The 25247-nt window shown below is 50.8% G+C and overlaps 1 protein-coding gene across 7 annotated transcripts in view; it reads left to right on the top strand.

Annotated features, from left to right (window-relative positions):
- The window catches only part of RBFOX3 (RNA binding fox-1 homolog 3), a 439432-nt gene that overhangs the window by 234435 nt on the left and 179750 nt on the right, over positions 1-25247 (top strand). For all 7 annotated transcript variants that reach the window (XM_059908969.1, XM_059908968.1, XM_059908966.1 and 4 more), the window contains exon 3: positions 5079-5186. The gene's annotated coding sequence lies outside the window, so the exon portion shown is untranslated. The remainder of the gene's footprint in view (positions 1-5078; positions 5187-25247) is intronic.

Raw genomic sequence — 25247 nt, 5'->3', positions numbered from 1 at the left:
GAATTTGATCATGCAGCTTTTATTAGCTTGTAAGTGGAAACGTGTAAGATCAAAGCCAGAGCCAGGGGCACATCTGCCCACCGTGGCACACTCAAGCCCCATACACACCTGCCCTCCATGGCATACCAGCCCTGGAGGACCCGGGCAAGTGTGTGTGTGCAGCCCAGTGGATGACAGATGACAGCTCTTGGGGGAAATCATCTTGAATGGGTTTCTGGCCATGGGCTGGCCTGTCTCCAGCTCTCTTGCAGACTTGGCCCCTCATAACAGAACAGATACCTTGCTGACCCCTCTTGTGTCACTCTGGGTTCCTTGCCTGCTTGAAGACGTTTGCTTGCCAAGGAGCGGGAGAAGCCCTCTGAGCGTCCAGGACCTCATGGCACCCTTCTCAGTGTGGGGAAGCTCTGCTCAGAAGTCGGTCACTGTATCCCCAGGCTCTGTGCCCTCCCCTTGCATTTTTTGGGGAGAGGAATGTGAGAGCTCGAGTTCTTGGAAACACGGATGGTCTAGACTCCAGAACATTTGGGGACTTAACGTCCCCACACCCAGGACCCTCGTTTAGAATGCAGCAGCTTCTGCTTCCTGCCTACTTAGGCTGGTGGTTTCTAAAGAAAACCTCAGTGGGCAGTTGAAGAAACAACTCTAGACTACTTTATTGTCCTTTAAATGGAGGGAGAGTGGAAAGGGCAGATCTGACTCTTCCAGACTCACTGCCACATGCGTCATTCATCTGTTCAGCCATCCAGGCCGAGGAATTCTACTGAGTCACTGAGGGTGTAAAACGCCGCGCTACCAGCTGAGTGACCATACACGTCATCAGGGTCTCTCACTCTCTCAAGGGGCTTATAATCTAACCATGCTTGTCTCAAAAGTTTTTTGGAGATATGATAATTAAGGTAAAATATAATATTTCCCTACCTGCAATTAACAATGGTTAACATTTAGTTACACTGCATAGTTTAAAAAAAAAAAAAAAGAAATGAAGCATTATAGATGGAGGCCAAGTCCCTTCTGCACTCCCAGCCTCCGTCCCCCCACCATGCAGACACCCAGAGGTAGCTCTGAGCGTCGACTTGGTGTCCATCATTTTTGTACCTTGAAAACACACTTGCACACATGTAACCATGAACAATAAATAGATCATAGTTCTGTGTCCTTTTTTTTTTTTTTTTTTTTTGGCTGTGATGGGTCTTCGTTGCAACGTGCAGGTTTCTCTCTAGTTGTGGCGCTCGGGCTTCTCTCTAGTTGTGGTGTGCGGGTTTTAACTTCTCTAGTTGTGGTGCGCAAGCTCCAGAGCACATGGGCTCTGAAATTGTGGCACGCAGGCTCTCTAGTTGAGGTGTGCGAGCTCAGTAGTTGTGGCGCGCAGGCTTAGTTGCCCTGCAGCACATGGGATCTTAGTTCCCCGACCAGGGATTGAACCCACGTCCCCTGCATTGGAAAGTGGATTCTTTGCCACTGGACCACCAGGGAAGTCCCTCTACATCTTTTTAAAGTGCACGTACGTGACATCTTTCTGCAACTTGCTTCTTTCAGCTTTGTGTTTTTGCAGCTCCTCCGTGCGTTTCTGATCTACTCCTTTTATCTGTTGTGTAGAAATCTGTCTTAGGAATTTACTGCTTCATCTTTATCCACTCTGTCCTTTATGAACATTCCGGTTGTTCGGAAAATGTTGCTATCGCAGAGGATGCCGCGGAGTGGGTCTCTGTGCCCATCTCCTCTTGCACTGGAGATGGTACCTGTCTGTGAGTGGCTGGTCTTAGAATGTTCCAGATCCTGCCCACAGCTCTCCAACTGTCTGGACCTGCCTGTGCTCCACCAGCCATCTCCTCCACCCTCACTGAGATTGCTAGTCGCGTCTACTTTTGTCCACATGAGAGCTGAGGTGGCAGCTTACTTTACTCTGAATCTCCCAAGTCTTGCACACCTTTCCTGTTTACTGGCAGGCTTGGGGTTTTGCATACTCCTGGGGAACTGTGGATTACTCCACCCTCTACTCTCCCACTTGGGAAAGCAGTCTGTACCCCAGAAAGATTTAAGGCAAAACCTGAAACTGTTCTACTTATTTCGCCAATGTCTGGACTCCTTGTTAGGCCCCCAAGGCCTGCACCCCACTTCAGGAGTGATCATGACCCCTGACCTCCATGGCCAAAACGCTGAGCAGCCTGTGTAGGGCCTTGACCCCTCCCTGCCCTCTAAGTCTCTTTGGCTGCTGAGCCCTCAGGCCCGGCCAGGCCGGACTACAGACCCTCGGACCCTCAAAGCAATCCTGGGAGAGGCGTGGAGATGCAGGCGAGGATGAACAGAGGTCAGGAAATGTTTACATTTGGCCTCAGGGAAGCTCCCAGAGGTAGGAGAATTGGCAGGGGTGTCCCCTTGTCCAAGGGGCATCTTGTGGCTCAGGACCTGGGCTCAAGCACCCCCTTCTCCGGGGGACATGCTGCAGCCACAGGGGCCCCCAGGGATTGCCGGTGGGAAGCAGAGTCTCTGGGCAAGTGAAGTAAACAGCAGACCTCAGGCCAAGTTGCCCTGGCCTTGGCACTTTATCTGCAGGAAGAGACTAGATGCCACACCCTCCCTCCCTCGCTGCCCTGAGGGTGTCACTGGACCTTTCCCATTTCCCAGGCCCCCCTGCCTGGGGCTCTCTGCCCCTTCCACGCCCAGACAGCCCAGCTCTGGCCTGAGCCCCTGGGGGTCCAGCCTGGGAATTTGCTGGGGATCTGGGGTGGGAAGAGGTGAGGTAAACAGGACCAGGGGGTAATGGCTAAATGAGTGAGTGAATGAGTGATGCATGGAACCCAGGGCACTGGACCCACTAATGCTCCATCCTGGGACTCGTGCTCAGGAAGTGCACAGAGGCCCCTGTCCCCGCTCTGGCACTTTCCTAAACTAGCCCCTGTTGTGTGGCCCCGCCTGTCCTGCCTCCTTTGATGGTCCTGCCCGGGGTCGGGGTGGTGCAGGGGTGCTGTGCAAGAGGGGGCAGCTGTTTTAACAGCTGCGAGTTCACATCGCAGATGGGAAACCGAGTCACCCAGCGGCCACCGTAGCAAGAGCGAGGACAGTGTGGCAGTCACAAGCCAGGCTCCAGGTTCCCTGGGCTCACTTGAGTCCAAGACGTGCCAATATGCAGGTTGTGCGCCTTGAGCGGTTGGGGCTGGGGAGCTCTTCGAGGGTTCCGTGCCTCGGTTTCCCTCTAGGATCTCAGGAAGGGTTCACGTGTTACAGCAGGAAGAAGGTTCTGAGAGTCTTGATGATCAGAGGCGTGGCCCTGCCTGAGCCCCTGTCCTTCCCTCCTGCCCGACCTCCCCTCCCCGGGGAGGCTGGAGCAGCCACAGAGCACCCCGCAGTCCTCTCCTGTGCTCGGCCCAAGACTGACCTGGCAGAGGCGACAACACGGTTTATTAAGCCAATGAAATCTTTTAAGTACATGAGCCCCAGGGACCCCTGAGGTCTTCATGTGCTTGGAGGAGTTTCCAGGTCTGAGACGTGTGGGCTGCATGGGACCGGGGGTGGGGGGTAGGGGGGGTCTGTCCCCATCCCAGGAAGGGTTCTGTCACCCTCCATGTCCTCACCCAGCCCCGAGTCGGGATGCAGCTTGCTGCCCCTTGTTCTCTGTATTACAGCTGAGAATCTCCAGTTCCCGTCTTTTTAAAAATCTGCTCTTTTCCTGGTCTCCTTCTTCCCTTCCTTTCCCGCCCCGCTTCTTTGTCTCTTGGAACTTTTCCTGGTGTGCCTAATTCCTGGGGGCTGCAGCGGCCTTGGGGACGTGGGCTCACCTCGCTGCGCACACTCAACCCTGCGAATCGATTCCAAAAACGATTAGTTACAGTACAGTAGCGCTGCTAACTGTGGCATTTTGCTTTGCAGTTATTGATACATCATCAGAATTGAGAAGCCATCGTCAGGCAGGGGAAGAGGGGGCCGCTGGGTGCATGCACAGAGGAGGGGGACGTGGAGACGACCGTCCTGCAAATGCGGGGAGCCTGGCTCTGGCGGCAGGGATGGATTTTGAGGCCCCGGCAGAGGCAGGGGCTGGGGCTGGGGTGTCACTTCAGAGACTCTCGAGGGCCAGGTCGTTCCTGGCTCGTTCCCAAGCAGACGGCTAGACCCTCGCTGCCTCCTTCTCCCTCCTGCTTCGATGTCACTGCAGGGGCACAGCTCCTTCCCTGAGAGTGGGAACTGCTTGCTGGGTGGAGCATGGGGGCGGGGGGCAGTGACATTTCTGGTTCTGTGAGGGGACAGGGTCAGTCTCTTGCAGTGCAAGGTAAAGGACCTGAATCAGACAGGGTTCTCCAGAAAAATGGAATCAATATGATCTATGTATCTATCTACCTACATATGCATGTATGTAGCTATCTACAGCTATGTGAAGATATATCTTGTAGCTATAGATAGATGGTAGATATCATGTAGAGATAGATAGGAAGGAAGGAAAGGAGGGAGGGAGGAGGAAAGGAAGGAAGGGAGAAAAGATATTTGTTTCAAGGAATTGGTTCCCAAAGCTGGTTGTGGTGAGCCCTATAGGTTTTGATGAGAGAGGTTAAATGTCTAGATAAACTGCAAGGTCAGCACCAGCTGCAGCCCCTGGTCAGCCCCACACACCTGGAATCTAGCCTGGTGCTGGGGAACCCCAACTGGTAATGGGGTGATGCTGATGATTTATCCCCAACCCAGCTCTGTTGACCTGAGCAAAGAGTTGGGGCCTGAGTTGGGAATGGGTGACATGGGCCATGCTACCATCAGTCTGCCCCTTGCCAGCCAGACCCCATGGCCTATTGCCCCCATCTCCTCGCATTCCAGGGACCGGTCCAGTATGGTGAGTCTCACTGCAGGGGAGCGGCAGAGCTGGGAGCATCTGCTGCCTTGAGGTGGTAAGCGGGGACGCCTCATTATAACTCCCTGTTATAACTCCCCCCAGCCTAATGTTTTCTCCTCACAGTGTTCAAAGGATGCGGTTCCCATGACACTCTGTCCTGTGATATTTTTAATCAAGAGCACGGGAGAGCGTGTGTCTGATGCACTCCAGATATTCAGAGATTGAAATGGTTTTGTTCTCATGTTTTCTCTTTTCAACGCAGGGTTAAGTCAGATCCGCCCGAGGAAGATTCTGCCCACATTTCCCTCGAGTTAGTCTGCAGGCCCCTTCGGCTGGGACCCTCTCCCAGGAGCTGCCCATCTGCAAACAGGTGCGTGCCCCCTTCCTGTAGTGCCGCCTTCCGGCATACATGCTGCTCCACCCAACTTGGTTCTCAAACCCAGAGCATCTCGGAGGCCTGGGGAGCTAGGGGTGGGGGGCACAGCCATGGGTGGCAATGTGGCCTGGAGGGGTGTCAGCTGGGGAGCTGTGGTCAGTAGAGAGGAGGGTCCACACCTGTCCCCATCACTTGGTTCCCGGACCCCTCTGTGTTTTTCACCTGCCCTCATCCTGTCCTTTCACTGAAATGCAAATCAGCGAGTGTATGATAGATAATTAATAGACTGATCAGCCAGCAAGGGAGGTAAGTAGATAAATAATTTTAACGATCCTTGGGTTGCCCATAAATTCCCTCACCGCCTTTTTATTAAACGCTCTGTTTACAGGCATCATTTATACTGCATGTCATTTTGTGGACCCCTCCCCCACTTCCTTAGCGGCACCCACCAGGTCTGACCTGGGGTGGACACGTGGGTGACAGCAGGTCCTTTCCAGGCAGGGCCTGGTCTGGCACAGGTGGTGGAAAGCTCTGCCCGGGGAGCAGGGCTGGGTGGCAATGGGCAGACCACGCTCAGGGCCCCAACGCGGCTACAGCCTATATTTAGGCAACTTGGGGAACTTTATTATGCTTGGCACCTGTTCTGTAGGTCTGAGCTCATTGTTCTCCCCTGGGACGGCTTCGGCCTATTAATAGCCTTGGCTGAGGTTTCCTCATTGCTCCGAAGGCCAAGAGAGAAAGTGGGTTAATAAATATAAAAGAAAACTCTCATGAGGGCCTGGGGCCAAACTCTCTCCCAGACTCTCCGAGAGCCGTGGCTGCTGAGCCCGGACAGGGCATGGGTTTCCCTTCACCCTAGTCTCCTGCTCCCCTACAGAGGCCCAGTGCACAGCTGGCGGGTCTGAGGACCAACGTGGAGAAGTGCTCCCAGGTTTCCATGGAGCTGGGATGGAGGAGACCCTGGTGGGAAAGGCCGCCATCCGCATGGGGCAGAGGAGGGGGCTTAGGTGTGGCCTCTGTGCATCTAGGAGGAGACCGAGAGGGAGGGCATCCTTGGCTTTCCTGCCTCCCCTCCTGCCTGCACCCCTTCCCCATCACTTTGCTCCTGGCCTTCTATGCCTACTCATCTATACGTGGAAGAGAAAGGGGAAGAGGCCCTCAGGATGGTCACTGAGCCAGATCCCTCCCTCCCGATCTTGTCCCCGACTCCTGGGGTCTGAGGCAAGAACAGTTCAGCCTGAGTTAGAAACATTTGTATGGAGAGAATGGACGCCCAGGAAACAGAGCAGGGAGGACACAGGGAAGCTGTCCAAGGACGGGTGTACCCAAGGTCTGCCCACAGCTGAAATTCAAGAGTATCAAGTGCGTGCTGGCTGCTGGCGTCCTGGGCTGGGGGTTATCAGCTAACACTGCTGAGGGCCTGGGACTGGGAACAGTTCAGTCCCGGCCTTGTTTATGCTCAACATGGTGCTGTAGGGGACACTCCTAGAATCTGTCCTCCTTCGGGTGTGGAGCAGGGCGCAGGGAGGTCACTGCCACCAGCTCCTACGTGTATGGCCGCAGCAGCCTGCTGCGGCAGAAAGCTTTGCGCCTTGCTGTTTGAGTCTGTCGGTTTTATCAGTTGGTAATAAAGCTGACCCGTGGGTGTTGCTGCTTCTGTACCACGGGACTACCCAGCCTAATGTTGGCGTCTGCTGCAGGCCTCCAGACAGTCAGCTGGCCCGTCTCCTCGGAGGGCAGTGTTCGCCCAAGGCAGTGAGGGAATTTGGACTGAGTGGACAGCCTTTTGAAGCTCCACTCAGTGGAATTAAAGTCTGAAAAATGGCCCAGCAGAGGCTCCCTGCCCTTTCAGGAGTCTGTCTAGCTCAGAGCTGTGCCGCTTTCCCTGCTGCCTGCCTGGCCCACACAGGCTGAGTGGGAGGAAGACGGGCCGGGAGGCAGAAAGCGCTGACGGGCGTCTTTTCCAAACGCTTCCTCCCTCTGGCAATTCAGAGGCCTGCTGGAGGGGCGGCCACCCAGCCTGTTGCAATTATGTTCTGTCCAGAGCAGGCAGACAAGGGCACAGGCCTTTCGTTAGGAGAGAGAGGCGCCGGGAAAGCAGAAAGTCTTTCTGTAACCAAAGAGCATCCCTGCCGGAGCAGCTCTGCATCTCCTTGGCCTTTCTGATCGTGTTTGTGGCATTTTTTAGGGTTTCTCATCTGTTTCTGTTTGGGGGTGGGTGGAAAGGAAAAAAAAGAATAAATCAGAGGCAGGAGCAAACTGCTGGTCCACGGTCCCTTCCCCCTGCAATAGGCATCACAGCAGGGCTGGGCCAGGCCTCCCTGCCGCTACCCCCTGCTCTGGGACCCGCAGCACCTGGTCAAGGGACAGAGGGGGCTGGTCCACCCATGGGAAGGGGCCTGGTGGGGAGGCGGACACTCCACCTCTCCTGAGAGGCCAGTTCAGAACATCGTGCTGACAAGTCTTGTGACTCTGCATGGTTACATCTGCTGCCGTGGTTGAGCCTCACCCAGCCCCATCAGAACCGTCGCCCCCCCCCCCCCCACTGCAGATGAGGACCCTGCGGGCTAGTAAGTGAGGGGCTGGGGCTGGGACTCACATTTTCGGGGTCTTCTGATCCCTCGCTCATTGTGTGCCATGCGGAAGTGGTTTGACCATGAACTGCCTTGGGAGGAACACGTCTGTCTGACCGTGGGCATGTCGGCCCCAGACTGGCCTCCTCGGGCAGCGGTTTGTGCAGGACAGAGTGGGGTCCCCGGGGTAGGAGCCCCAGGGTTTGGGGAGCTGAGTGGGGCGTTGTCACTGGAGTTTGCTGTGTCCTTGGTTTGGAGTCAACACTGGAGGCCTTTCATGGGGTTGAGCTGTGGCACTGTGGTGTGTGTGTGTGTGTGTGTGTGTGTGTGTGCAAGGGAGAGAAATACGCTCCAAGCTGGCAAGGAGTTTCTTTCTCAGAAATCTATTCCTAATCCTGAAATATGAAGGAAGTAGGAAGAGGGTATTGCTGTGGTCCAGTTGCTGTCAAAGTAGAAGGTCATGCTACGTCATATCTTGACACCCATAGACCATCATAGAATGTCCGAGTGGGGAGAGCGCCGGGGATCTTCTTGCCCAACTCCCTCCTTTTATGACCAAGAAGGAGACTGGGGTCTGAAAGACCCATGACTTGCCCCAAGACCAAGTGTGGAGGCAGCTCTCCTGAATCCCACTCAGGACCTCTGAGGGATGGCGTCGCTTTCACTTACCATCAGAGTAAAAGTGGTCCTTTCAGTGACGAGCACTCCTGTCGACCTGGTCTGCCTGTTGGGACCGGACAGGTGGAGGTGTGAAGTAATTTCACAGGGGTCCATGTGCCCCTGAAGATGAGTGGGTGAGGTCAGAGGCTGAGTGCTTTGTCTGCCTTGTTTCCAGGAGCTGAGCCCGCAGCCATTGGGCAGTGGGGCGGCGGGGGGAGTCGATGACTGGTCAGAAACCACCAGAGCAACGCCTCCTGCCCTGACTGTGCCTCAGGCCCCTGGGTGGGTGGAGGGTGGCCCTGCTGAGTAGGCACCGGCTGACAGTGGGGGCCACCTTGGGCCAGTGCCTGGTCCCCAATTCAGGGGACTCTCTCAGTGTCCGAGGAATGAGTATGTGACCTATCAAGAGAAACGGTGTGAGGCAGGAGCCAAATGAAAGGGTGAGGGATTTGGTTCTCCCACAGACACGAGTGGGTGTGAGCACATCCCACTCTGAGAACACGATTCCGCTTTCAGGGTGACCTCGTTGCGAGAGCCACCAGCACCTTCGAAGGCTCGAAGAGTGGGAGCCAAGAGTGCTGGCTCTCTGGTTGTCTCCCACGTCTTTGCTTCCAGAAACACTTTCACCTTCCTCCCCTGGGGCTGGCAGGGTCTAAAGACCTTCAGTGGGATCGTTTCTTTTCTTTTCAAATTAAAACAATCTCTTAGTACCTTTTCATTATTACATAAGCAATAGATGTTTGTTGTAGAAAATACAGACAAGAAAAATGAAGGAAGAACATATACCCACAATCCAACTGTCAGAAACAACCACTGTTTACACCTCAGTGTTTTGTTATCTTCCAGATAGTTTGCAAACATAGAGCTTGCAAATTTATTTCACCCTGTAGTCATTGTTTTGTAACCTAGGTTTTGTTGTCATTGTTGTTGTTGCTTAACAGTATTTTCAGGAACTTCTTTCTAGGCTGATATTCACCTCATTTTTAATGATTGACTATTATTTCACTGTATAGAAGTACCCTAATTTCCTTAACCAATCCCCTCAGGTGGGTTTACAAAGACTAAAACAGGCTTTAGCCACTGACCCTATTTCTAAAACCCTGCACCACACTTTAAGAAAGCGGAAGATTAATTTTCCAAACAGGAATTAGGAGATGATTATTCACATTATAAAGGTGTCTGCAAACATACCCTCCAAAGAGCGTCTTTGAGAAATGGGCTCCTCCAGGGTATTATTGCAGCTACAACGTATCAAATCCCAGTTCACACCGGACTGCACAGAGGGTGCCACATCTGGCTCCCGTCCATGTCCCTTCATTCATGGATGTCCTTCTCAGGTCCACAGAATGTGTGTGTGGGTGTGAACACACACTAGCAGTGCACATGCATACACACGTACACGTGTACATGTGCACCCACTCATGTACATGCACACGTGCTCACACACGTGCACACAACACGTGCTTATGCACGTACACATATGTGTGCACGCTCACACATATTTACACTCATGCACATGCATATGTTCACCTACACACAGATTCTGGAAGCTTTTCCCCACTGTCAGCTGAAAGGTGATGTTAATTTAATTCATTATTAATCACATCTGTTTATCAGGTGGTCTGCTCCCAGCAACCATTACTGAGGAATAAATTATCATTTCTCTCTAAAAGATAAAGGGAAATGGATGTTGATGAGGTGAGGCAGGTCAGTGCTCCCAGCCCACGTGACTTATTATTTAATGAGACAGACAAGCCTCTGAAGAGAAAATGCGTAGGGACTGTTAATAAAACCAGGTTTGAAAGCCCCAAATCCCCAGCCTGCAAGGCTAGTGTCCACAGGCTTAGCATGGGGAGGGGGACGTCCATGGTGGTGTCACCATCCATGAAGTGATGTTGTAAGCTCCCCTAAGAGCATCTTTGCCCTGACAAGTCCAGCTGCAGGCCACGCCCCCAGGCTCGCCACTTCCTCTCGACCATTCAGAAGAGAGCAAGGCCTAGCCATGGGAGAGTGGTGCCCACAGGGAGCAGTCGTGTGTTTATTCAACCATATACCAAATGAACCACCAGTAAACATACTTCTGGTATATTTGTATTCAATTTCAGGATATATATATATATATATTTATTTATTTATTTATATTTATGGATATATATCATATATGTATTTTTAAATAATATATTGGGTTGAAATTCACATAACATAAAATTAACCATCTTAAAATGAACAATTTAGCTGCATGTAGGACACTCACAATGTAGTGCAACCATCACCTCTATTTAGTTCTAAAACATTTCCATAGTCCCAAAGTAAAACCCCTCACTCAGATATATTTTTGATTAATATTTATAGTTTTAGGTATGAACATATGAAAACTTATAAGAAAAGATCAGCATAATTTAGCTGTAGTTATACAAAATTAAACCAAAATTAAGGTTTTGCCAGTCACTGCTTACATGACTATGGGTTGGTTACCATTCTCCTATAGTCTTAATTTTCACATATATTAAATGAAGGAAACTTTTAAAAAAACTTCATAGGTTTAATCTGATGATGAAATTAGACCATATGCAAGAGTAGCTTAGCTCTATAGCACAATACTTGGCATGTAGTAAACTGAATGATCTCTCTTATTGTTAAAACATATATATATTTAGAGTTACTTTATTTTAAAGGTGCCCCAACTACCAACAACTCTCTCCCTCCCTCTCCCCTAAAAACAAAAACTTGAGAAACCAGGGCAAGTTCAACAGTGTAACAGTCTGGGGTTTGACATAATTCATTCACTCACTCATTCTTTCAGCGCCTGTTTATGGGGTGCCTGCCGGGTACTAGGAACACCCTGTTTGAACCCTGGCTCTGTCTCTTATTAGCCAGTGACCTTGGGCAATTTATTTAATCTCTATACCTCAGTTTCTTGTCTATAAAATGGGATAATACCATCTTTCTTGAAGAACTGTTGACAGGATAAAAGAGGTACTTATTGTATATGAAGGAACGAGAACAGTGCCTGGCGCACGGTGAGAGCTCAGTGTACGTACAAATCTTTTTAAAATTTATTTTTAATTGTTGTAAAATACACAGAACAAAATTTACCATTTTAACCATTTTTATGTGAACAGTTCAGTGACGTTAAGTACATTCACGTTGTTGTGCAGCCATCACCACCACCCATCTCCAGAACTTTTGCATCTTGCGCAACTGAAACTCTATTCCCATTAAACACTGACTCCCATTCTCCTGACCCCAGCCCCTGGCACCCACCATCCTACCTTCAGTCTCTATGAATATGACTCTTCTAGGGACCTCATACACGTGGAATCATACCGTATTTGACCTTTTGTGTCTGACTTCTTTCACTGAGCATAATGTCCTCAAGGTTCACCCATGTTGTAGCATGTGTCAGAATTTCCTTCCTTTTTAAGGCTGAGTAAGATTCCACTGTGTTTATCCACATTATGTTTATCCATTCATCCATCGATGGACACTGGGGTTGTTCCCACCACGTGGCCGTTGTGAGTCCCGCTGCCCTGTGCTGGTGCGCGTTTCTGTTCATCTGTCTTGGCGAGATGGGAACTAAATTGACTTGGAAACACTTTCCAGTGAGGTCCTCCTCTACCTCCCTTCCTACACATAAGGACAAACACACACACACACACACACACACACACACACACACACACACACAGGCCTGTGAAATCAATCTGCAGAAGAAAGGCCTTTAGATGGTGGGCTGAAGCCTTGTGGGGGAGACCGTCTTCACCCGTCTGTTTGGGGAGCGTTTTTGAGTCTCTAGGTCTTGAAAAAAATGTACCCAATGGAGGCAGTCTCCCCTGCCCCCACTTTGCACGAGACTTATGGGGCCATGTCACCCTGGGACATTGTCTTCTATTAACTGCTCGCTCAGATAGATTCCAAGTCCAGGTACAGCCCAGACGGATGAGTTGGGGAACCATAAGGGCCAGAGTGATTGAAAGGCTTAGAGCACATCCATGGGTCCTGACATAATGTGAACTGGATCTTGGGGCTGGGACCCAGAGTGCTCCCTCAGGGCTCTCCCAGGTCCACCCTGGAGAGAGAGTGTCTTCCATCCGGAACCCACTGGTTGGGGCATGTGTTCAAACTACCTATGGGCAGGGGCCAGGAAGGTGTGGTCTGGTGGGCACAGGATTTCGGGAGCTGATGGTGAGGAAGAAAGCACTTGTTCCCCAAATGTAACTGCAGGAAATAGGGGCCATGTTTCACCCCAACATGCGTGAGTCTTCTGTTTGGGATTTTGTCTATAAATGTAGCCACGTAAGTTGGAAACTTCTGAAATGTCAGTTCGTTCTCTCCTGAGGCCTATTTATCTTTTCTGGAAGCAAAAAAAAAATGTCACTTCCCCCTTAAATCACCAGGGTCTCTGGCTTTGAGTCAAAGGGGGTTCCTGATATTTCCCTCAGTGCCTAAAAACACTGGTTTGGAGACTAAGACACCTTGAGAGGTTAATCACCGCGCAAGAGAATAATAATTACACAACCACGCTAACAATACACACTTTATCTGAAGTGCTTTCTCCACCGGTCCAGGCAGGGCTCCCACCGTCCTGGTCTTCTCATCCATAAATGACTCTGTTCGGTAGATTTTTCTGTATCTATGTTTTAGCCTCATTTTACCTACAGGTGGATTCTCCCCTCCCCCAGAATTTTCGCCCAAAGTATAAATGTAATTAATTTCACTTTTATTAAGAAACAAAAGATATTTTTGTTGGAACTCAGAGCTGCAATTTAGCAGGATCCTAGCTCCCATTTTAGAGTGATGTCACCCATTTTTCTTTTTTCTTTTTTTTGCCACGCCACACAGCATGCGGGAATCTTAGTTCCCCGACCAGGGATTGAATCCGCGCCCCCTGCCGTGGAAGCGCTGAGTCTTAACCACTGGACCACCAGGGAAGTCCCCATTTTTCTTTCTGATTCCCCATCTCTACTGGATTCTTGGTGCTCCCAGAGCAGTACTGAGCTGACAGGGCCTGTGTCAGTCAGCTGGGGCTGCCATAACCAAGTACCACAGACTGGGAGGCTTAAACAACAGACATCTGTTGAATATTTCCTCATAGATCTGGAAGCTGGACATCTGCAGGCTTGCAGACGGCCATCTTATCTCTGTATTTTCACACGGTCCCCTCTCTGTGCCTGTCTGTGTCCTCATGTCCACTCATATTGGATTAAGGCTCATCCTAAGGACGTCATTTAACTTAATCACCTCTCTAAAGACCCTCTCTCCAAATACATTTGAATTTTGAGGAGCTGGGGGTGAGACCTTCAGCGTATGAATTTGAGGGACATAATTCATCCCATAAGAGGGCCTGACCCAGACCGGCATCGCACCCGGGTGAGCCATTGCTCTGTCCCGCCGAGTTTGTGTTAGGCAATGGCTCCCCAGTGACACATCCTGCCCTCTTCAGCATCTCTGCGTGGCAGCCACCTGGACCCTGCGCCCGGCCTCTTATTTATTAGCTCATTTCCTATGTCTACCCCGTCTCCCCGAGTCCAGCTGCGTATGCTGCTGGGAGCACTTCAACAATGCTGAGTCCAAACAAAGCTCTCCGGTTACACACATTGCCCTCCTGCCTCTGAGCCTGGCCATCAGCAGATGCTGGTGCTCAAATGCAGCCACCCTGCCTCTGTTCGATCCGCACCACCGGGACAGGCTGTTTACTCCTGTCTTTCCTGCCATCAAGGTCAATACCACATTGTATCAGATGGTGTGGTGCTACAGCCCCCATGGGAGACCTCCACCTTCTTTCACTCCGACCCCTGCATCCCCACACACCTCATACTCAGGGTGTGTAAGTGTGGGGTGGAGACAAGAAGAGGTGGGTCTCCATATCTCCCAAGCTTGCCCTGTAGACCTGCCATGTTCACCGAGGACTGACTTGGGGATGACAGAATCTTCTCAACCCTGGCTGTCAAATGAAACGTTGGCTTGTCCTCTGTGCCTTTGCCTGGAATGCCCTTCTCTCCCTCAAAGACCCCTTGTCCCCTGATATTGAACCCAAACATCACCTCCTCCATGAAGCCATCCTGGCACTTGCCCTCCCTTCTGCCTGCTTTACAGGTGTCACTGTGGCTCCGTGCTCACCCATCATGAAACAACCCCGTGGCTCCTGACCTGTCTTCTCACCCGGGTGGGAGCAACTAGACACAGATTTTGTTCAAACTCGTTTTTGTCCCCCCTGCCCACATGCACACAGTGCCCATCATGTTTTTGGTGCTGGGGAAATGCAGACACAGTTCCTTTTCTCCACGGTGTCGCTCAATGGTGTACTGCCAATGGTGTACTGTCTGCTCCTAGAAGACATTGTCCACGTTCCCAGACTGCCTCAGCCGGCCCACATCTTCCTCCTACTGTCGTTTTGCTCCAACACTGCTGACTCAAGTGACCTAACCCAGATGCATTTTATATCTGCTTGTGGCGAGCTCTCCACCAGGAGAAGCTACCGGAATGGGACGATAACACCCATTACGCCTTCCTGGGCACGTGCTTTGCTTTATAATTTGTATGCTTATTGTTTGTTTGTTGGTTTGTTTTTTCAATGTGACCATTGGATATAGTAGGACAAATGGGCTTTTCTGCTTGTCTGTCCAGAACAATTCTGAAGAGTGGGTGGAAGGAAGCGTCCCGGGCCACTGAGTCACCCTGTCAGCTTCTGTGGTCCCTGATTCCAAAGGCTCAGCTTTTTGAAGGCTACCCCAGGTGGGCCAGAATCTACACACAGGTCAGTGTGGCCAGCCCTGCCTGCTGTAAATAAAACATAACTCAGGCCTAATCCCCCATCCTGGAAAAGACACATTCCATTGTGTCATATGGCTACCTTGCTCTGTGGCCAGCACCATGACAGATGACAGCTCCACCAGATTTCCATGTGCTTCCATTGATGTGTCCTACATCAATCACTGTTGCTCATGGAGGCCATAGCCCAGCCTGTTCCCAAGAACCCCCTGGGGTTGCCAGAGATAATTAGGAAGGGTCTCAGTGATGCCATGGGGATGGCTCCAGGAGGTCACATGGCCCTGGAGAGATGGATTCCATCTTCCCTTTACCTCAAAGGGGACGGCTCCTGGATGGTGGAGGATACCTTGGCCACGGATGAGCTGGCAATGGGATCCCATGGCAGCTGTGGAAGGTGCAGCCACTGAGTCCCTGAGAGAGGGTCCAGGGTGTCGGAGGTCTGCTGGAAGCCATTCTCATTTGGCTTTGGTGTGACTCTAGTCCTCCAGCTCAGGAAGCCTGGGACCCAAGCATGGCTGCTCAGGGGAGAAAAGGGAACTCTGTGCATCCCCAGAGAAGAAAGGCAGTGGACTTTGGAGGGCACTTTAGGAAAATGAACAAACACAGAAATGGAGACACTAGCCAAGATCGGGGGGAAGAACCACAGCTGGTGGAGGAGGAGAAAGGAGGAGGAGGAGGGAGAGGAGGAAGAGAGCCATGGCAAAGTGGCTGCGGAAGAAGCCTGAGGCTCAGTCTGGGCATGGAATCTTCCATCAGGCACTTTCCCAGGAGCCCAGCTCCCTGGGGAGGGGACGGATGGAGGACCACTCCCCTCCAGGTCAGGAGACTGTGCCCTTTCTTCAGTGTATTCCTTTTCCTGACATTCTCATTATACTAATCATTTTGGGGTATATATCTAATATAAAGTCTGCCATAAAGTAATGAAACATGGCATGACTCTGGCAAATGATGTGATTATTACATAATGAGACTAAATGCCCTAAACCAAATAAGAAAATCAAAATCAGATTGTGTGTGTGTGTGTATGTGTGTGTGTGGTGATGTTGGTACCTTTTGGGGGGGGGTTAAAACTTTTAAACTTTTTTTGCTGATGGCAGGTCATTTTTTAAAAAGTTCTTTTGTATTTTCTTTTTGAGTCTGTGCACTAGGGAGCCCCATAAATTCTGAGCTGTGGAATCTGGCTGTGTCAGCAGTCTGCAAAATGAATTGATATTAAATGCAACAAAAGTTCCTCTAATTCACCTCATTTCTGCCTCTGCCTTCTTCTAACCCCTTCTCACTCAACTCCCCCACCCCAGACCCCCCAGCCCCTCACAAGCTGTAACTGAAAAGTGGAAGAATAGAGATGCGATCACTACTGGCAACGATGCTGGCTCATCTATTATGTAAAACCTCATTAATTAGGCATTATTTACAAATAGCTGCACTTTCTCATTGCCCTGCCACAGACAGATGGATACCCGCAAACATGCCCACGCATCCCACACTTCCCAGCACTCTCATAAAGCACTGTCACCCGCTCACACATGGACACACTAGCCATTCTCACACAATCTCCATCACTCTCGGCCGGGGTGGGCATAGGTGCCAGACCACTCCCTGAGCCATGCCCTGGGCAGCTGCTTGGCCCACGTGGGATGGGATGGACATAGCATGGTGTGCAGTGGGGAAGGCTGGGGGTGGGCAGGGCAGGGAACCAAGTGAAGTGGCAGGATGGCTGAAAACTCAGGGAAGAACAAATAACACAAAACGTAAACCAACAAGTTCTGATCCTTCGCTCAGCACCATATCTTAGTCAGACCCCACAGTTTTGACTTTGAAGTCAGGCAATGCTTATCCCAGATTCTCATGGAAGCCCCTCCCCCTTCCCCAAGCTGGAAGTCACTTGCTGGAAAATAATTGGCTCCCACTCAAAATGTACAAAGAGGCCAAGGCGGCAGGCATCCTCCCTCCCTCACCTTGCCAGGCTGTGCATTAATTTTTTCCTCCTGCCCTCCCCACAAAATGAATCTTGATTTTAGAAATCAGACCTGGCAGCTGTATCTCATCCTTAACATGCTCCAATTGCCAGGATCTGGAAAATCTGCTGTGGGCAGGCAGGATTGCCTCCAAATGCATTTCTAGCGTGGTGGATTTAGTGAGCACACACACGGCAGAATTTATCTGCATACAGCACGTCTCACGGGCCCCAGCCACCGGTGTCAGATAAAACCGTAGCCTCCAAGAAGATCCCCAAATCTGAGCATGTCCCGTAGTGACCATTCTCTCTCATGTGGAGCCTCTGACATGGGCCAAGTGAGGTTGGAAAGGTGAACTGGGCTCTGAGCAAAGCTTACACACGTCATTATCCGGTAGAAAATCAGGCTGTTTGTACTGGGTATTGATCTATTCCATAGCAAATCTTAGTCTAGCTACCTCCAGGGAAGAATCTCTTCCTCCTGATGAACAAAACTTTAGGAAGTTATTCAAACAGAGGGCTGGTGGGGAAATGAATTAAAACAAGCGACAAGCAATCGTGTGTCAGATTTGATGAAGGCAGATTAGTGGTGACATGAGCCTTTATAAGCACTCTCTGCTGTTTCCAGGTGATAAATGAGTGCCATGTGCTTCTAGGCATGGGACAGAGATGAGCGGAGGCCGTGTCACCAGCCCCCAGCCTGGAGCTCAGGAGGTGGCTGGCAGCCCAAGGCCCCTTCGGGTCGCTGTCCATGGTGCTGAACTCTTGTTCTCTCACACCCCGTGTCTTTCCTTGTTTCTCTGGGAAGTGAAGGCATCTACAGAATTAGAGTACAGCTATCTGATGCCGGGATTTGATGACAGGTGTGCCTGTCCTAATCTGCTAGATGACCCTCCAGTCCAAAATTCTGCCGAGGGGTTTCAAATGTGGAGAAACTTAGGAAAAAGCAGTGACTCGTTGAAGGGGAGTAGAAAGCTAGTTCAATTGGCTGTGCTTTTCTAACTGTATGAGGTGGCCATGTAGTCACAGTTGGAGACACTAGCGGCCTGCAATATAAATATTTACCTATTCTGGTAGCTGGATGGATGACCATATGTGAGACAGTGTCATTGCCTCCCAAGTTCTAGCCAACTCCATGCCAGCTGAGGGCTCTCTCTCATCCCTGATTCAGTTCCCCATCCTGAATCAGTGCTGGGGCTGAAATTCTAATGAGGATACCTCCCTAACAGCCCTCCCCATGTGTCTCATCTCATCCCTCTGGCTCATCTGGGGACCACACCATTGCTACAGAGTAGCCCTCTGGCTTATTCATCATCCCCCCAAAGCAGCAGGTTAATGAAACAAAGAGTGTCTTGGTGTGAGCAGCAGATAAGGAACTGGGACAATTCCTGCTGAGCCCTGTGTGACCTCGCATAAGTCACTATCTCCCCAGGTTCTCAGTTTCCTTACTTGTTAGATGGAGATGGTGAGACCTTCCCTGCCAACCTTACAGGGTTGTTGGAAGGTTTATATGAGGCAATACCTTTAAGTGGCTTTGGAAGACTGTGGAATGTAATGTAAATGTAAGGCATTAATAATAGCAGCATCATAAAAGAGAAGAGGCTTCTGAGACCTCCATCTCTGATGTTCCAGCCAAGCAAGTGCTTCAGGGGCCTCTTTTCAGGGGTGGGGATCAAGGACGAGGGCAAATCTAAAACCCCATGAAGCCAAAGGAAGGCTTTCAGGGAGGAATTATCTTTTAGACCAACTCCCAAAAGAAAGGCCAGATTCCAAAATGAAGTCTATTTGCTTCTTGCTTTCCTAATATAAAGGGAGAGGGCGATTCCCACCGCCCCCCCCCCACCCAAATGCAGCTTCACATTGGTGGAATCAGAATACAATAGTCAGAGGTCTCTGGTGGCAGAATTGAGCGGAGGAAAGAAAGCAAAAGGATCTGTTCTAAGCATTCGGCATACTGCTGTTCTCTCATTATCCAGCGAGAGAAGCCCAGTGTTACCCTCTGCATCACTGAACACCTCTAGGGGCAGTACATGGTGTGTGTGTGTTTGTGTGTACAGTGCCAAGTATAAGTGTGAGCATAGATATATTATCATTATAGACTAACATTTTGATTCCTTCAATATTTATTGAGAACCTTCTATGTGCCAGTGCTACTGGCACAATTCAGGGCCAGGCTCGGGTCCTCTGGTTGCTTTCAGGGTAGTGGGGCATGGGCAATCAAGATGCAGTGTGATAAATGCTGCACTGGAGGTGTGGGTGGTCCCACCATACTTTCTGGCTCTGTGAAGGGTACGCACTGATCCTCCTCATCTTGCCTCTCTCCCAGTCACCACCTGTAGACGCTCGTTAAGTCCTGTCCTCTGATGTGTCCTGGTGTCCTTAGAGTCCATGGCTTCCTTTGACTTTAAAACAAACCCCCTCTTACTTTGGCGTGATTACTGAAGATTCATAATAATTTAGAGTAACCCCAAAACAGTGATCACCCACGAAAGCCTCAGAACTAGGGATTGGGCAAAGTTGGAGTTGGGGCTCCAGGGTCTGGCTTTGAGGTTTCTAAGTTACAAAATCTCATTAGGTTGTGGGAGCTGGTTATGGTCAAACCCATGTCTCCAGCCCAGGAGCGAGACTGAGCATCGTGAAATTCAAGGTTTTGCTCCATGGTAAAATTTTTACGTCAGACCGTCACACGCAGCTCCAGCCTGCAAAGACAGTTCCCTCTCTTCCCACTGAACATGGAGGAGCCACATGGGGCCATCCAGAAAAGTTCTGGAAGTGGTCAGGGGAAAGGGCTGTGTTCCCTCTGTGCTCCGTGAGTACAGGGACTCTCCTACACTGCTGCCTGTCCCTGACAACAGAGATCAAGGGAGACTTCAGAGATGACTCGGTGTTTGGTCCTGCTTTCCAGGCAGTGAGCCAATCCAGAGCCCTGCAGGGCCTGATGCTAATGCAATAAGGGACTATTGGATTTGAGGGGGTGGGCTAATGATGCAGGGCTCTGGGACGTGCCCTCAGCCCTATTCCTCCTGTTCGGAGGAGGAGCATTCCCGACCAGGAGCATTTGCAAGGTACTTCAATAAATTCCCACACTTGAAGCAGAGTGCTGCAAATACCGCCTATATTTAATTACAAATCCATGTGGACGAGCTAACTGAATGCAACTCCACAGCAACTTTCTCATCTCTCACACTCCAACTCAACTGATGAAGTTACCCCAGAATCCAAAATGAGGCATTCCAGAGAGAGCCGTAGGTCTTTCCACATACCCAAGGCAAACATGAGACAGAAAATAACCTCACAAAGAGTGCTCCAGTGACCATATGCTTTAATACCCCAGCCATCAGAGCTGACGTTTATGCTATTAATTTTAAAAAACATTATTTCATCTCTATTAACTTAGACTTGTTTGGGGCCAGCTAAATAGCTCTCTTCCTTAACTGAAGGCTAGCATTTTATTGTGGTCCTTCACCCCCTCAGCCCTTAGCACCTCACCTTTTATTTGCGTTTCCTCTCCTGAAGTCCCAGGAGAGGGGTGAGAAGCATGAGGGGAGGTCAAGCAAGTGAATCCTTCTAGAAAGGCAGGAAGCCACACAGGCTGAGCTGACCCACCAGCTGAAGAGCCCCCTTCACCCCAGCATAGATACCTATTCAAGCACGCTGCCTGTTTCTGGGAGAAGCCAGCCAGCATCGTCAAGGGCAGAGTGACCAGAGCTGAGGGCGTGCAGGAATCGATTTTGCATGTGTGGCAGAGCATCTCCCTCCAGTAGTTGTCAAACCCAGAGAAGAAGCCTCTGGAGGTAAATGAGATGCACATAATCTATGCTTGTCCATCTGCCTTGTCAAACACTATAGCTTCTCTGATTTGGGTGACCCTTAATCCTAAAAACCATTTATTTCCCTTGGGCCTGACCACAGAAGGCCCCTACTGAGGGTTATTTGTGTCAATCTCAGACTCCACTTGCTAACTGCTTGTGCCTGGAATCCCTCCCTTGACTGTATCGAGAATAAGCATTGCAACCTCAAGCGTGTACGGAACTGCTCCCCATGTGCCAGGCGGGAGGCTAAGACCTGCACAAGGGCCATGTAATTGCATCCCCTCAAGAAACTTATGATGCTGGCACAGCAAGAAGAATCATGAATCTCCACTTTCCAGGTGTGGAAACCAAGGCTCATCCCCTGCCAGACCTCCAAGGCTTAGAGGGTCCTGCCGCCCCTCCCCCCACCAGCACCCACTGGGCTTTTGCTTCTCCTTCTTCTGGCTGAACACTACCAGGCACTCACCTGTTGGAGGAGCCTGTGTTCAGAGGCAAGAGCTGGCTTTCCTTGTATCCCTTTCAGGGGCGGGGTTGGAGCAGTCCCTGGCCACCCCTAGCCCTGTGTTATTAGTTATTTTTAGCAATCAATGTTATTGATGCCGTGTTCACTAGAGAAAGCCACCAGAGAGCTGTTCTTCCAACTCATTACATTTAGAGTTGAACTATCCCCTTTTTATATAAATCCTGACACATAAAGATAAAATACACCACTTTCTGGGGGAAGCTCTGAACCAGAGGCTAAGAGCGGAGAGGTAGCTTTGAGTGCTAGAAGCAGCTTTAAAGGTGACTCCAAAAGGTGAGGTCCTGGAGGCCTGTCCCCTGAGCCAGGAAGCTGGACCAGGGGTTCCAACCTCACGTGGAAAAGAGCAGCCCCTTGGCTGTCACCAGCCTGGAAAGAAAGGAGACAGGGAACTGTGGGTTCAACAGAAAAGGCAGGGCTGCTTTTGGAGGCCTCACTCTGGATGGCTAAGGGTAAAGGAGGGGGGTTGTTACTGGGGGCTTGAGTGGTTGGCTTCTTCGATGGCTGCTGAGGGTAGACAAGGCCGCAGGGTCTCAATGATGAGTGGTCAACAAAACTGGTGTTCGCATCTCCACTAATCTGCAGGGGAGACACAAGATCTTGTTTTTGAGAACGTTCTATACTCCTCTCCATCCCTTTGCCTTCAGCTTCTCAGCCTTGAAGGGACAAAGACTTGGGCCAACCAGGGGGCCCTAGGATAGCTCTCTCTACATGCTGACTGCCACCAAGTTGGACTTGAGACTAGAGAGTGGGCAGAGAGCTGTGCCAGACCCATCAGAGAAGTCTGGTGCCCCTTTCTCTGCCTCTAGAGGGGGTTTCTTTGAGGATATGATGGGTGGCAGAAGGCCAGAGGTTACAGGTTCTGGTGCATAATTTCCCAGATGTGCAAGTAATAGGAAGAGGCCCATGATTGATTTCACCTGACTATTTCCCATGGAGACAACATCCTCCCAGCATCTCTCCCCTGGCCTAACCCATTGCTCACCTCTCCTCATTCCCAGTATTTTTTATCCACACTGAACAAGCCAGTTCCTAATACAAGTTCCCAATACTTCTTTCCCTTTCAAGACTTGTGCTTTTCACAAGGTGTTCCTTCTGTCTAGAAGGCTCTACCTCTCCCCATGATTTCTCTGATGAACTCTGAAATCAGGGAAGGTGCTGGGTCAGACACATCGATTTGAGGGTCATTATATTTAGGGGGACCTGAAACACGGAGGTGAATAATTCATCCCAATGGAGTGCAGCTGGCCTGGGAAGGCCAGTGATGTGAAGCCAGAGCCCAGGGGAAGCAGAAATGGAAGAAGGAACAACCAGACACAGTGCTGGGGTATGGGGGCCACCAGAGGCAGAGAGTGTCAGGAATAAGGGAGCAACTGATCATGTGAGAGGTGCTGTCAATAAGGATGGAGAAACATCTGTCACATTTTGTAGCTGGGGAGTCTCATGACAGCAGCTTGACCAGCATGGAAGGGCCAGACATCAGGATGTGGGTGAATGTGAGAGCATAAAAGGGGGCAGTGGTTTTGGGGTTACACTCTTGGGAAGTTGGGTCTGGAAAGGGAAGGCGGGTTGGGATAGCTTGAGTCATGGGGGGACTTTCTTTGGATGGATAGACAGATGGGGCAGACCTCTGCACCCATGACTTCTCTCTGCTTTGCGAGTGTTTGTTCCCCTATCAGTCCTCCTGAGTGGCCTGGGGACACCTGGAGGGCTGTGACTGCCTTTTTCATTTTCCTTTCAATCATCCAGATGTTCAGTGAGAGTTCACTGCTTTCCAACACGTGTCAGGCACCGTTCTGGGGGCTGAGGATTCAGAGGAGAACAAGACACACAAAAGTGCTGCCCCAGGAGCTCCCAGGGACTGAGGGAGGGGACAGAGGGGGCCTTGGAAGCTAAGTAAAGTGGGGAGCAGGCCTCACAGAGGAGATGACATCTGAGCAAAGACCCAAAGGTGGAACAGCGAGGAGGACGCTCTGGAAGAGAACCAGTGAGGGGAGGCCAGATGGGGCCTTCTGAGAACGTTGGCTTTACTTTGAGTGAAATGGGGGTGTTGGAGGGGTTTACAGCCAGGTCATGGCACCGTCATGGCACCATCCAACTTACTTGAGTCAAAATGTTTATAGATTATGATCCATTTATAGTTATTATAAAATATTGGCTATATTCCCTGTGCTGTACAATATATCCTTGTATCTTATTTATTGTTTACATAGTAGTTTGCACCTCCTATAAAATTATCCACTTCAAAGTGAACAATTCCGTGGTATTTCGCAATCTAGTTCCAAGCTGTGTTCATCACCCGAACGGGAAATTCCGTTCCATTAGGTAGCCGCTCCCCAGGCTCTCCCTTCCCCTAGCCCTGGCCAACCACCAGTCTGTGTTTTGTCCCGATCGATTTCCCTATTCTGGACATTCCATATAAAGGGAATCATTCCATATGGGGTCTTTTGTGTCTGGCTTTGCTCACTCAGCATAGTGTTTCCAAGGTTGACTGTGTTATAGCAAGTGTCAGTGCCCATTCCTGCTTTTTGCCAAGTAATCTGCCATTGGGTGGACGCACCCCGTTTTGTTTATCCACTCATCTGTGGATGGGCACTTGGGCTGTTCCCAGCTTTGGCTGTTGGGAATAAGCTGCTATGAGCATGCGTGTAGGAGTGCTCCCCTTTAAGATGCCCTCGACAAGTGTGTGTGTTGTGGGAAAACAAAATGTGAGGCCTCTCTTGTCCTCAATTTCTCCCATCCCAGAAGCTCATGGTTGGAGGAACAGGGATGTAGCCAATGGTCAGCACGGCCTCCACACCAGGAAGCCTCTGGGAGGAGCACTATGGGACCTGCCCCTCCAGCAAAGGCGGCTCCTTCTTTCTCTTGTGCTTACCCACCCCACCCACAGAGCCCACCTAAGGACCGCCGATTCTCATCAGGGACCCCAGGTGACCCACCTGGCCCAGGTACCTGCTGTTGACTGGGTCTCCTGTCAGTGGACTGGCCCTGTCTGGGGTCCCGGTTGGGGGCACCCATGTTGTGGATTTTGCCAAGCATGAGAGCAGAGAGCGAGAACGCTGAGCTGTGAAAAAAGGGCGTCCCAGGCACCCACGCTGCTCCATCTCTCCCCACCTGCCCCCTGCTCAATGCAAACCTAATCTGGAGGAAAAATGAATCAATTGAAACCCAATTTCCATCCCTCTGCACAGACACTCCAGGGTCTCTGCGGATTGCGGAAATGCTGTTTCGGTGTTTGGTGAGGGGGAGCTTGGTGCTTTCCAGGTGGAAGTGTCACTTGATGGTCCTCCTCGTCCCCGGGGGCTGACAGGCGGGGACCCCTCTGCCTTAGCACAGGCAGGACCTCAGGGACCAGGGGAATGGGGGGCCGTCGTTCACTTGGGAAAAAGCATCCCTTGCTCTACAACAGGCACCATCAGAGTCTCCCAAGACTGCGTTGTCCTCGTTCACGTAAATCTGTTCTACTCACCACAGTGCCTGCTCCAGAGTCAGAGCTTCTAGGGGGAAGGGAACCTCGCTCCTAGCTCCTTGTTCTCGGTTCTCTGTCCAAGGAGGAGAGTGGATGTGCTCCTGCAGGACCCGTGGAGGACACAGTCTCACAAGGACCAAGGGGAGTCCTCAGGGGGTGTCCCTTTGCTGGGCCCCTCAGCTCCCACTCCAGCTGGTCAGCAGGGCTGGGCTTCCTGATCCAGCTTCCATGTTAACACACAGCCTGGATTCATCCTCTTCACATCCCACCCTTTCCTTATCTCAACACCAAGG

The sequence above is a fragment of the Balaenoptera ricei genome, chromosome 20, assembly GCF_028023285.1.
Source record: "Balaenoptera ricei isolate mBalRic1 chromosome 20, mBalRic1.hap2, whole genome shotgun sequence".
NCBI classification, from domain to species: Eukaryota; Metazoa; Chordata; class Mammalia; order Artiodactyla; family Balaenopteridae; genus Balaenoptera; species Balaenoptera ricei.
Note: the sequence above shows the minus strand (reverse complement) of the source record. Positions and strands in the feature narration are given on the sequence as shown.